This window comes from Chlorocebus sabaeus, chromosome 20 (genome assembly GCF_047675955.1).
Source record: "Chlorocebus sabaeus isolate Y175 chromosome 20, mChlSab1.0.hap1, whole genome shotgun sequence".
Lineage (NCBI taxonomy): Eukaryota > Metazoa > Chordata > Mammalia > Primates > Cercopithecidae > Chlorocebus > Chlorocebus sabaeus.
The window spans coordinates 105,591,208-105,605,256 of NC_132923.1; the positions used below are offsets into that span (position 1 = coordinate 105,591,208).

The 14,049-nt window shown below is 42.1% G+C and overlaps 2 pseudogenes; one reads left to right on the forward strand and one right to left on the reverse strand.

The window, feature by feature from the left end:
* The first annotated feature begins 1,698 nt into the window (after nt 1–1,698).
* LOC103225222 (elongation factor 1-alpha 1 pseudogene) lies at nt 1,699–2,993 on the forward strand (annotated as a pseudogene).
* Nucleotides 2,994–6,876: 3,883 nt separating this feature from the next.
* LOC140709319 (uncharacterized) lies at nt 6,877–8,421 on the reverse strand (annotated as a pseudogene).
* Between the last annotated feature and the right edge of the window lie 5,628 nt (nt 8,422–14,049).

Genomic DNA, 14,049 nt, shown 5'->3' on the forward strand with positions numbered 1-14,049 from the left:
AGAACAGTTTGGAGGTTCCTCAAAAAACTAAAAATTGAGCTATCACGATCCAGCAATCCCACTGTGGGATATATATCCAAAAGAAAGGAAGTCAGTATATTATTGTAGAGATATCTGCACTCCCATGTTTATTGCAGCATTGTTCACAACAGCCAAGATTTGGAAACAACCTAAGTGTCCAACAGATGAAAGGAAAAAGAAAATGTGGTACATATACACAATGGAGTACTATTTAGCCATAAAAAAGAATGAGATTGTATCATTTGCAACAACACAGATGGAACTGAAGATCACTATGTTAAGTGAAATAAGCTAGGCACAGAAAGACAAACTCCTCATGTTCTCACTTATTTGTGAGATCTAAACAAAAATAAAAAACAATTGAACTCATGGACATAGAGAGTAAAAGGATGGTTACCAGAGACTGACAAGGGTAATGGAGGACTGGCGGGGGAGGTGGGTATGGTTGATGGGTATAAAAAAATAGTTAGACAAACAACCCCATCAAAAAGTGGGCAAAGGATACAAACGGACGCTTCTCAAAGGAAGACATCTATGCAGCCAAGAAACATGAATAAAAGCTCAACATCACTGATTGTTAGAGAAATGCAAATCAAAACCACAATGAAATACCATCTCACACCAGTCAGAATGGCAATTATTAAAAAGTCAAGAAACAACAGATGCTAGTGAGGCTGTGGAGAAATAGGAATGCTTGTACACTGTTGATGGGAACGTAAGTTAGTTCAAACATTGAGGAAGATGAATGAGGAGCAAAGTCACGTCTTACATGGCAGCAGGCAAGACAGCGTGTGCAGGGGAACTCCCCTTTATAAAACCATCAGATCTCATGAGACTTATTTACTATCATGAGAACAGCATAGGAAAGACCCGCCCCCATGATTCAATTACCTCCCACTGGATCCCTCCTGTGACACGTGGGAATTATGGAATCTATAATTCAAGATGACATTTGGGTGGGGATACAGCCAAACCATATCATAAAGGAAACATTGAAAAGTCACTTGGAGGTAGAGTGGGTCCCTTGAGGGCCTACTTGAGTGACAGCAATGCAGGCTTTCACTCTACTAAATGGGATGTGCAAGGGTGGGGGGGAGCTGGACTGTTCTGAATGGGGAGGAAGGGCTTCCAGGAACCCCAGAGAAGGCAGAGAACAAGAGCACCTAGTGTCACAAATAGTCTCCATGCACTAGATATGTAGAGAACAATAATAAAAGGAAAAAATAAAGACAAAGATCTGCTTCTGAAGTTTTCTCTAAAAGTTTCCTTCAGTTCTAGCCCCATGAAGAGGCTGAAAATACCTGTCTAGCTTTCTTTATCTCAGTCCCACTATTTGAACTACTTGAACGTTATGTTTATAAATTTCCTTTTAATAATGCCATTATTTACTCTTTTGTTATAAGTCATTTCAGAGGTGAACTCTAGTCTTCTAGAGGCTTCAGAAACACACAATATGCATCACCTCAGTGTTATAAAGCCCTACCCACCTGAAACCACTCAAGAATGTCAGAGAAGAGCTTTCTTGCAATAGGTGTGCTGCCAGAACACAGGTATCATGAAAACCACTCCTAAAAGCCAAAATGGGAAAGGAAAAAGATTCATGTCAACATTGTCATCATTGGAAACACAGATTCAGGCAAGTCCACCACTACTGGCCATCTGATCTCCAAATGTGGCAGAGTTGATAAAAGAATGGTAGAAAAACTTATGTCTTCTTTTAGTCACAGAGGAGGCTGCTGAGATGGGAAAAGGCTCCTTAAAGTAAGCCTGGGTCTTGGACACACTGAAAGCTGAGCAAGAGTGTGATGTCATCATTGATGTCACCATCTCCCCATGGAAAGTTGAGAACAGCGAGTCTACGTGACTACCATTGATGCCCCAAGAGACACAGATTTTATCAAAAATGTCATTACAGGCACATCTTAGGCTGACTGTGCTGTCCTGATTGTTGCTGCCAGTGTTGGTGAATTTGAAGCTGGTGTCTCCAAGAATGAGCAGACTCATGAGTGTGCCCTTCTAACTTACACCCTGGGTGTGAAACAACTAATTGTTGGTGTTAAAATGGATTCCACTGAGCCACCCTACAGCCAGAAAAGACACAAGGAAGTCATTAAGAAAATCAGCACTCACATTAAGAAAATTGACTACAACCCCTATCCCCTGAGTAGTAGCATTTGCGTCAATTTCTGTTTGGAACGGTGAGAGCATGCTGGTGCCAAGGGTTCAGATGCCTGGGTTAAAGGGATGGAAAGTCACCTGTAATGATGGCAATGGCAGTGGAACCATGCTGCCTGAAGCTCTGAATTACATCCTGCCACCAGCTCGTCCTACTGACAAGTCCTTGCGTCTGCCTCTCCAGGATGTCTACAACATTGGTAGTATCGATACCATCCCTAAGGGCTGAGCGGAGACTGGTGTTCTCAAGCCTGGCACGGTAGTCACCTTTGCTCCAGTCAACAATTGGTTACAATTGAAGGAAAATTTGTTGAAATGCATCATGAAGCTTTGAGTGAAGCTCTTCCTGCGGACAATGTGGGCTTCAATGTCAAGAATGTGTCTGTCAAAGATGTTCATTGTGGCAATGTTGCTGGTGACAGCATAAATGATCCACCTGTGGAAGCAGTTGACTTCACTGCTCAGGTGATTATCCTGAACCACCCAGGCCAGATCAGTACTGATTGTGGCCCTGTTCTGAATTGTCAGACAGCTCACATTGCTTGTAAGTTTGCTGGATTGAAGAAGAAGACTGATTGCTGTTCTGGTAAGAAGCTGGAAGACTTAAATTCTGAAAATCAGGTGATGCTTCCACCATGGATATGGTTTCTAGCAACTCCATGTGTGTTGAAAGCTTTTCTGACCAGCTCCCCTGAGTCCTTTTGCTGTTTGTTGGTTTCATCAAAGCAGTGCACAAGAAGGGTGCTGGCGCTGGCAAGGTCACCAAGTCTGCCCAGAAAGCTTGGAAGGCTAAATGAACATTATCCCTAGTGCCTGCCACCCCAGCCTTAATCAGTCATGGAAGAACTGTCTAGAACTGTTTGTTTCAATTGGCCATTTAAGTTTAATAGTACAAGACTAGTTAATGATAATAATGCATCATAAAAGATTCAGAAGGAAAGGAGAAGATTTTGTGAATCATTTTTGTTTTGTAGTCGTGCGACAATTTTCAGTAATCAGATTTTTTTGTTTTGTTTTTGGTTTTTTGTTTTGTTTTGTTTTTTGTTTTTTGAGACACAGTTTCACTCTGTTGCCCAGGCTGGAGTACAGTGGCACCATCTTGGCTCACTGCAACCTCCGCCTCCTGGGTTCAAGCAATTCTCCCACCTCAACCTTCTGAGTACCTGGAATTACAGGCGCGCCACTGCACCTGGCAAGTCATTAGTTTTCAAAATCAGTAATTTTTAATGGAGACAACTTGACCAAAAATCTGTCACAGAATTTTGAGACTCATTAAGACAAAGTTTAATGAGAAACCTGAGTCTTATTTTGGTCAACACTGAAACTTTTATAGAAGTACTTAGGCAAAAGACTTCATAATCTATTTCTGGTGTTGAGCAGCTGTGAAACCTTATGAGAATATAATTCTGAGTTACCATTTTTTTTCTGGGTTAATTTGAGGATTTCCCCCCCCCCCCCAAATTTTTTTTTTTTTTTTTTTTTTTTGAGACGGAATCTTGCTCTGTTATCCAGGCTGGAGTGCAGTGGTGTGATCTCGGCTCACTGCAACCTCTGCCTGCAAGGTTCAAGCTATTCTTCTCCCTCAGGCTCCTGAGTAGCTGGGATTACAGGCGCACACCAACACACCTGGCTAATTTTTGTATTTTTAGTAGAAACGCGATTTTACCTTGTTGGCCAAGCTGGTCTCAAACTCCTGACCTCAGGTGATCCGCCCACCTCGACTTCCCAAAGTGTTGGAATTACAGGCATAAGCCACCATGCCCAGCCTCCACCTATTTCTAAGCAGGAGGAATCTTGCTTAAGGTACCTAGTGAAAAGCTACAGAAGGGCTCTGTTGAATTGTGTATTAGTTTGTTGTTATAGTGCTATAAAGATACTACTCTGAGACTGGGTAATTTACAAACAAAGGAGGTTTAATTGACTCACAGTTCTGCATGGCTGAGAAGGCATCTGGAAACTTACAATCATGGTAGAAGGGGAAGCAGGCACCTTCTTTACAAGACCTCAGGAGAGAGTGTGAGCAAAGAGGAAAGAGCCCCTTATGAAACCATCAGATCTCGTGCAAACTCACTCACTATTATGAGAACGCATGAGGGAACTGCTTCCATGATCCAATCACCTCCCTCTCTCGATACAGATTACAATTGAAGATGAGATTTGAGTGGGAACACAGAGCCAAGCCATGTTAGATTGCAACACTGTTGGTTAGTACAGAAATGCAGCATGCTTTTGTTTACCTGTGATTTACTTTAGAAGGCCAAATCCTGTGATACTAAAGGCTACGTGTTACATGTAAAATTTCGTGTATTTACATCAATATTGAGTAAATTTGTTGAAATCTCAAAAAAAGGAAATGACAGAAAAGAGAGCCAATATTCAAAATTATTTTTAAAATATTGTTATAATGTGGTTAAATTATAACATAACATATCGCACTGAGTTATGTAATATGATATCAAATTCCACCTTGAAAATTTATGTGAAACTCTTTCTATAGTTTGTCATTTTCACAGTACTACTTGGATGTTATTTAAATACACAATTTTGAAGTCTCCTAGAGCCCTTCTCCCTTTTCTCTTTCAAGATTTCCACATTCTCCAGTAACAATTGTCCTTAGTGTTTTCATTGAAGAATCTCTCATTTCATTTTAGTTTTTGGTGTTGACCTGCTCTAACACTTCAAGGAAAAACCTTTTCTGAAGAAGAACTGTGTAACACAATTCTTACAATACAAAACATGTGATTTTAAAACACTTGCATTTCTAATAACATGAATTATTTGGAGTCATTTTGCATTGTCCTACTTGGGAACCCCTGCCCAGGGCACACAGAGGAGCCACATTCTGCTTTGCCAAGGGGTAGTCATGTTTCAAGGTGAAGTTCATCGCCACCCATGAAGTATTTATTCTTGCCAAGGCTGTTCTGCTTAAATCAAATCAAGCTTACAGACATTTATCTCAGTTTATAGAAGATACGGGAGATGAAGGAACATCAAGTGGAAATAATTAGACCAATTCAGAAAGTGGGATGTTACGCAATTTAACCCTCCCAGCTTCGTAGAAGCAAGCAGAAGGGAAACCATTCAAGAGAATTCAGACACATGACAAATAACTACAATATGTGGTTAGTGATTAGAGCATAGTTTGAAAACATCAGCTATACAAGATATTTGGGGGGAAATTGAGGAAATTTGCATTGGAATTTACATGACATTAGGGAATTGCTATTACTTTTCTGGGTAGGATAATAACCATGTGGTTATGTAGGACAGCGTCCTTTTTTTTAAAGAGATGCTTGCTGAAATAATTAGAGGTTATGTGACAGGATGTCCTTACTCTGAAATGTTCTTTTTATTTATTTATTTGAGACAGAGTCTCCCCCGTCACCCAGGCTGGAGTGTAATGGTGCGATCTCAGCTCACTGCAACCTTCGCCTTCCCGGTTCAAGCAATTCTCCTGCTTCATCCTCCAGAGTAGCTGGGATTACAGGCACTCACCACCACACCCGGCTAATTTTTAGTAGAGATGAGGTTTTGCCATGTGGGTGAGGCTGGTCTGGAACTCCTGACCTCACGTGATCCACTCACCTCGGCCTCCCAAAGTGCTGGAATTACAGGCATGAGCCACCACGCCCCAAAAAATTCAGACCAGGCACAGTGGCTCACACCTGTAATCCCAGCACTTTGGGAGGCTGAGGTGGGCAGATCATAAGGTCAGGAGATCGAATCGAGACCATCCTGGTGAAACCCCGTCGCTACTGAAAATACAAAAAAAAATTAGCTGGGCGAGGTGGCAGGCGCCTGTAGTCCTAGCTACTCAGGAGACTGAGGCACGAGAATGGCGTGAACCCAGGAGGCGGAGCTTGCAGTGAGCCGAGATCATGCCACTGCACACCAGCCTGGGCGACAGACCGAGATTCCATCTCAAAAAAAAAAAAAAAAAATCTGTTGATGGGTAGTGGTGATGGGTGCACAACAACATGAATGTACTTAATACCACCTAGTAATACACTCAGAAAGGGTTAAAATGGTAAATTTTATGTTATTTATATTTTACCACAATAAAAAACAAAACACTTGTCCACTTGGGGCTGCTGGGCAGAGACAAGATCTTACTGAGGACAGCCTCTTGTGGACCAGTGACTTGCTGCCTCTGCCTGCCGGACTCTTGGGTTCTTCTTCCCCAACACCAGCCTCATTTGTTGGTGACAGCAGAAAGGGGTTGGGGGAGCCCCATTCCCCATGGATCAAGCCTAGTATGCCATCAAGAATCTGAGTTTGGTGGCTTCCACCCCATGGTTCAAAATCTCTTGGGATCCCAGATCCAGCAAACCTAATTGCAAATGTTTTGGGGTCAACCAAACAGGGACTGACTCTCCCTCAGTACCAGACCTTACTTTGTTTTCAATTCCAATGAACCAGAAATCATGAGGCACTTGAGTCTTTTATTACCTACTAATTACAATGCAAACTGCTACACACATTTTCTTGCTTTTGTCTGAGGGTGGGATCTGTCAGTTATCAGAGCTGATGTGTAGTCAGTCTGTTTGGCAGTAGAGCCAACAGGGATTCATTATCCACCACCCATAGCCAACCCCCTACACTGCAGCAACCAGGCAACTGGGGAAGATGAGAGTATGGTCACCCCTTTTCATTGTTTCACTCAAGGTAGAAATTCAGGGTCTATAGGGACATTGCAAATTCCTTTAACCTGGACAGGGATGCTGATGTGCAAGTTCCTAGAAAGCGGCATGGACATTAACAGAACATTAAGCAAGCATGATGACTAAACCAAAGGGAGTTGACGCAGAGCATTTCAACACCACGTAATTAATTACCCAGCAGAAAGACATTTCAGCAAAGGGCCTGGAGACCACATGATTCTACTTCCTCATCATAGGTCTGCAACTGACTTCACAGATGGTGTGCAGCAGCCGTTGCATGAGGTGCTTAAGAATAATCACAATGTTTTAATTCCATCTGCTTCCCCTGGGGAGAGAAATTCTTGACAGTGAAGCCACACAGTACAAGGCAGTCTAGATTATCTTTCCCATTTGCTTCTGACAATGTGAATGTTGACACTGAGTCCGCCATTCTCCAGGGCAAATATCTTTAGTTCGTTTCACAGATGGGTTGACCAAGGTCCAGAGATTGTGGGTTGTGCCCAAGATCACAAGCTCAAATTCATGTGTGACGGACAGCAGAGTAAGAGTTGCCTCGGAATCTGATTAACACCCTGTGGCTACTCCCAACTAGGTGTGAAGGAATCTTCCCACTCTGAGTACCCAGTCCTGATTAGGGTTAGAGTGGCATTAGCGGTCCCATGGGCAGGAGTCCTTCCTTTCTCCCTTATTCCCCACAGGAAAAATGTTTAATTGATGAGTATCATTGCCATACATGGGTTTGTATTTCTACCACCTATGTAGGTGTCCATAGACAAAGTATTATTTTGTAAAGGGGTGGCCTGCCCCTCCACACCTGTGGGTATATCACGTCAGGTGGTATGAGAGACTGAGAAAAGAAATAAGACACAGAGACAAAGTATAGAGAAACAACGGTGGGCCCAGGAGACTGGTACTCAGCATACCAAGGACCTGCACTGGCACCAGTCTCTGAGTTCCCTCAGTTTTTATTATTATTTTCATTATCTCAGCAAGAGGAATGCGGTAGGAAAGCAGGGTGATAATAGGGAGAAGGTCAGCAAGAAAACATGTGAACAAAATAATCTATGTCATAATTAAGTTCAATGGGAGGTACTATGCCTGGATGTACACGTAGGCCAGATTTATGTTTCTCTCCGCCCAAACATCTCAGTGGAGTAAAGAATAACAAAGCAGCATTGCTCCCATCATGTCTCGCCTCTCACCATAGGCAGTTTTTCTCCTGTCTCAGAATTGAACAAATGTACGATCGGGTTTTATACTGAGACATTCAGTTCCCAGGGGCAGGCAGGAGACAGAGGCCTTCCCCTATCTCAGCTGCAAGGGGCTTTCCTCTTTTACTAATCCATCTCAGCACAGACCCTTTACGGGTGTCAGGCTGGGGGATCGTCAGGTCTTTCTCATCCCACAAGGCCATATTTCAGACTACCATATGGAAAGAAACCTCGGACAGTACCCAGATTTCCAAGGAAGAGGTCCCTGCAGCTTTTCACAATGCATTGTGCACCTGGTTTATTGAGACTAGAGAATGGCAATGACTTTTACCAAGCATACTGCTTGTAAACATTTTGTTAACAAGGCATGTCCTGCACAGCCCTAGATCCCTTAAACCTTGAATCCATACAACACATGCTTCTGTAAGCACAAGGTTAGGGCAAAGTGACTGGGGCAAAGTTACAAATTAACAGCATCTCAGCAAAGCAATTTTTCAAGGTACAGGTCAAAATGGAATTTCTTACGTCTTCCCTTTCTACATAGACACAGTAACAGTCTGATCTTTCTTTCTTTTCCCTACAATTTTGTGTGTTTTAAAAAATTTAAAATAAATGGTATCATACCATATCATTTTGCAACCTGATTTTTTTTCAGTTTTTAGTGTGTTTAAGTGTTATCCTTATTGGTTCATGTAACTCTACTTAAATTTATTTCAAATACTATAAAGTAGTCACTGTTTGAATAAACCTCAGGTTATCTACCCATTCTTTTTTGTATATTATATGTATCATACAGTGAATTCTTACAATAACATGAGCTAGAGAAAAGAAAATGTTATTAAGAAAATCACAAGGAAGAGAATATATATTTACTGTTTATTAAGAGGAAGTGGGGTCATCATAAATGCCTTCATCCTCATTGTGTTCATGCTGCATAGGCTGAGGAGGAAGAGGAAGAGGGAGAAAGAGAGAAGGGTTGGTATTGCCATCTCGGGGTAGCAGAGGCAGCAGAAAAGTAACATATAAGTGAACCAACAGAGTTCAAACACAAACTCGTGTTGTTCAAAGGTCAATTTTTCTTCTTTTCTTGTATAATGTATTGGATGCAGTGTTCTAAAGATGTCTTTTAGGTATAGTTGGTTTATAGTGTTGTTTAAGTCTTCTATTTCATTGTTGGTCTTCTGCCAAGATATTGTATTCATTATTGAAAGTATTCAACTACTATTGTTGAATTGCCTATTTCTCCCTTCATTTGTCAGTTTTCACTTATTTTGGGGCTCTGTTGTTAAGTGCATATATGTTTGTGATTGTTATATCTTCCTGGCACATTGACCCTTTTATGATTATAAAATGTCTCTCTTTAGTAACATTTTTTGTTTTCAAGTCTATTCTGTAATATTAGTAGAGCAACACCAGCTTTCTTGTGATTTCTGTTTGCATGATACATTTTTTCATTTTTTCACTTTCTTCTTCTTCTTCTCCTCCTCTTCCTTCTCCTCTTCCTCCTCCTCTTCTTCTTCTTCTCCTTCTTCCTCTTCCTCTTCTCCTCCTCCTCCATCATCGTCACTGTTGTCGTTTCACTATATCACCCAGGCTGGTCTCAAACTTCTGGGCTCAAGGAATTCTCCTGCCTCGGCCTCCAGAGTAGCTGGGACTACAAGTGCACACCACTGCACCCGGCTCAAATTACCCATCCTTAATTGAGCACTGATTAGCTTTTTGGACTTTTTGCTATTATGCGCAGAGCTGCAATGTCTCCTTGTGCACATGGGTGAGTTGGGTGAGTTTTCTCCCCAGTAAACATCTATCAGTGGAATTGCTGAATCATAGATGTGCTCATCTTAAAATTTCCCAGATATTGCCACATTTCCTTTCAAAATAATAGTGCTAGATATATATGAATTCCTGTTTTCCCAGGAATCTTGCCAGCACAAAATGTCATTAGCCTTACTAATTTTTTTTTTTTTTTTTTTTTTTTTTTAGTAGAGATGGGGTTTCACCATATTGGCTGGCCTCAAACTGCTGACTTCATGATCCACCTGCCTCAGCCTCCAAAGTGCTGGGATTACAGGTGTGAGCCACCGCACCCTACTAGCCTTACTAATTTTTAAGGTTTCTATTTTCCTGTTTCTCTATATGTCATTCACTGTTGAAAATGTCATTCAAATTTCTCTATTGTTACCCATTTTGTCTGTTTGATATCATTTACTGAAAGAGGCACATCTAAATTTCTCATTCAAATTGTAGATGTTTGCTGATTTCTCCTCGTGCATCTGTCAATTTTTGCTCTATATAATTTATCACCAGGGTAAGTGGAAGTTCACATGGATAAAATTCATGAACTCATGGATGCCCAGAGATCACAGAGAAGGCTGTATGACTAGGGAGATGAACTTTCCTGGTTTGCTCAAGACAGATGGGTTTCCTGAGATGTGGGACTTTCACTGCTAAAACAAGGGAAGTACAAATGACCAATTCTAACACTTTCATGAATGACCCAGAGAAGTGGAATGTGGGGGAGGAATCCTGCTTTGGGGCCTCCCCAGCATCCATCTTCCATGTTGTCTTTTCTTCCCATACCAGAATTTTCCAGCCATTAGAAGTTGGGTAACACTGATCTCACCTCTGGGTGGGCTGGTAGTGAATGACTTATATTCTTGACCTGCAGACCACTGGCAGAATTCAAGGAGGTGCATGAACTCATATAGGAAAGTAATTGCATCTTTATTTTCACCAGGGTCCCACTGAAATTTGTCATTTTCTTTGATTATGAATACAAGAAGCATCCACAGTCACATTAGCAATATGACTAATTGTGACCCAGAGGAAATACGGATATTCATATTACATGACAGTTGTTGCAGACATCTCAAAAGTAAGGTAATTATTACATTTGCTGCTGCATACAGGTAATCAAAGTCTTTTCATATGATGCCTCTGCAGTGTTGCTAGCCAATATCAGACAATTCTTTGCCATGGGACAACGATGTCTCACATTCTCACACTGGTGACCCAGACATATTAATTGCTTTTGAGGATCCCCTATTCACATTAGTTTATCAATCAGTGGAAGGAGGTGAGTCAAAGAGCACTTCACAGTTTAACACTCTCATTAAAGCTTAGCAATAACCACCCTCACTGATGTGTAATTTTAAAATAAAATTAAAACTTTGACTTGCCTATATTTATAATATACTGTCTCATTAAGTAATGTATTAATTCAAATATGTATATCACTCTATTGGAAGTTTGTTTATTCATTATTTTGGTAGCTATATTTTAATATTTTTTTTCCTCTGTGATTTTTTCCTGAGACAGTCTCTCTCTGTCACCCAGGCTGGAGTGCAGTGGCGCAATCTCCATCACTGCAACCTTCACCTCCCGAGTTCAAGTGATTCTCCTGCCTCAGCCTCCCAAGTAGCTGGGACTACAGGTGTGTGCCACCATGCTTGGCTTATTTTTGTATTTTGGGTAGAGACAAGGTTTTGCCATATTGGCCAGGCTGGTCTTGAACTCCTGGCCTCAAGTGATTCGTCCATCTCGGCCTCCCAAAGTGCTGGGATTACAGGCATAAGCCACCATACCCAGCCTCCTCTGTGATTTTATACATTTTACTTTGTGCATTTAAAAACATTCTGAGGCCTGGTGTGGTGGCTTTCACCTGAAATCCCAATATTTTAAGAGGCCAAGATGAGAGGATCACTTGAGGCCAGAGGTTCAAGACCACCCTGGGAAATACAGTGAGAACTTAACTCTAATAATAATAATAATAATAATCAATTTTAATTTAATTTAATTCAAAAATAAAAACACTCTGAGAAGGGATCCTTGGGCTTCCCCAGGTGGCCAGAGGCCTATGGCACAGAAAAGATGAAGAACCACTGGCTTGCTCCAACCCCCAGTTTGTTTTATTTTTATTATTTTTATTTTATTATTTATTATTTTATTGTTTTGTTTATATTTCAAGCATTTTCACCTTTTACTATACTATATAGTCTTCATTTAAAAATTATCTGTGCATCTCTACTAGAAAATGAAATCAATGGAAACAGAAATTTTGGTCTGTTTTGTTCGCTGCCATACTCCCTCAGACATGGGAAAATGATATGTCAGCATTTAAGAAGTACTTGTTGGTTTTCAAGAACATCATGGTGGACAGCAGGCAGGACCAGATTGCAGCTCCCACTGGGACAGACAGAACAGTGTGTAGAAACTCGCATCATGAACTTTTGCTCCAGAACTACTGCAGGAATAAACCAGAAAAGCTGAGATAACCCACAGACCCTCCGAAGGAAGCAGATTGCTCCCACATGACCCGGGAGACACTTCAAATACTGTCAGTGCACAAGTTGTGGAAGTGGGAACGGGGGATCATCTGGCCCGAACACACACCCTCACTGGGGAACCGGAAGGTCTAGATAACGGGAGAAGACTCTGAACTTACCTGGTGCTAAGTCAATTTGGAGAGCCCAGCAAAATACAGGGGTAGAGGAAGCAGTGGAAAAGCCCTGTGGGCTCTCTGGGTACCCTGGGAAGCCATTTCTGTGTTGTCTCACAGAGGTTCTTGGGGAGGGCTGCCAGAGGTACTAGGAAAAGACCATAGGAAGAAGGAAACCTTCAGCTGAACTTTGTAACAATTCCAACCAAATGCAAAGTCTCCTGGCCAGATCTTGGGGGAGGACATGAATCCGGTGGGCAGACTGCATAGGTTGGGGAGGCACGAAAGCCCTGTTTGCTTTTGCAGCTGGGAATCTGGTAGCCTGGGGCACATTCTCAGCCCTGCTCGCCCACTGCCTGGAAACAGACTCAGTGCTGTTGGGGGTGGGGCATGGTGTGAGTGAGACTGGCCTTTTGGGTTGTGTGGGAGCTGAGTAAGGCCTGTGACTGCTGGCTTTCCCCTACTTCCCTGACAACCTGCAGGACACAGCAGAGGCAGCCATAATCCTCCTGGGAACATAACTCCATTGACCTAGGAACCACACTCCCATCTCCCACAGCAGCCACAGCAAGACCTATCCAAGGAGAGTCTGAACCCAGACACGCCTAGCCCTGCCCCTACCTGATGGTCCTTCCATGCCCACCCTGGCAGTTAAAGACAAAGGGCATATACTCTTGGGAGTTCTAGGGCCCTGCCCACTACCTGATCCTCCCCATACTACCACATCTGATGCTCTCTTGAAAGTACCACCTCCTGGCAGGAGACCAAGCAGCACAAAAATAGTACATTAAGCAACCAAAGCTAACGAAACTCACAGAGTCCATTTCACCCCCTGCCACCTCCACTGGAGCAGGTGCTGGTATCCACAGCTGAGAGAACTACAGATGGTTCATATCACAGGACTCTGTGCAGACAACCCCCAGTACCAGCCTGGAGCCTGGTAGACCTGCTGGGTGGCTAGATCCAATAGAGAGATAACAATCACTACATCTCAGCTCTCAGGAAGCCACATCCCTAAGAAAAGGGGGAGTACTACATTAAGGGAACACCCCATGGGACAAAAGAATCTGAACAGCAGCCTTGAGCCCCAGATCTTCCCTCTGACATAGCCTACCCAAATGAGAAGGAACCAGAAAAACAACTCTGGTAATATGACAAAGCAAAGTTCTTTAACACCCCCCAAAAAATCACACTTGCTCACCAACAATGGATCCAAACCAAGAAGAAATCCTGATTTACCTGAAAAAGAATTCAGAAGGTCAGTTACTAAGCTAACCAAGGAGGCACCAGAGAAAGGTGAAGTCCAATTTAAGGAAATCAAAAAAATGATACAAGAAACAAGGGGAGAAATCTTCAGTGAAATAGATAGCATAAATAAAAAACAATCAAAACTTCAGGAAATAATAAATACAGTTAGAGAAAGCAAAATGTTCTGGAAAGTCTCAGGGATAGAATCAAACAAGCAGAAGAAAGAACTTCAGAGTTTAAAGACAAGGTTTTCAAATTAACCAATCCAACAAAGACAAAGAAAAAAGAATAGGAA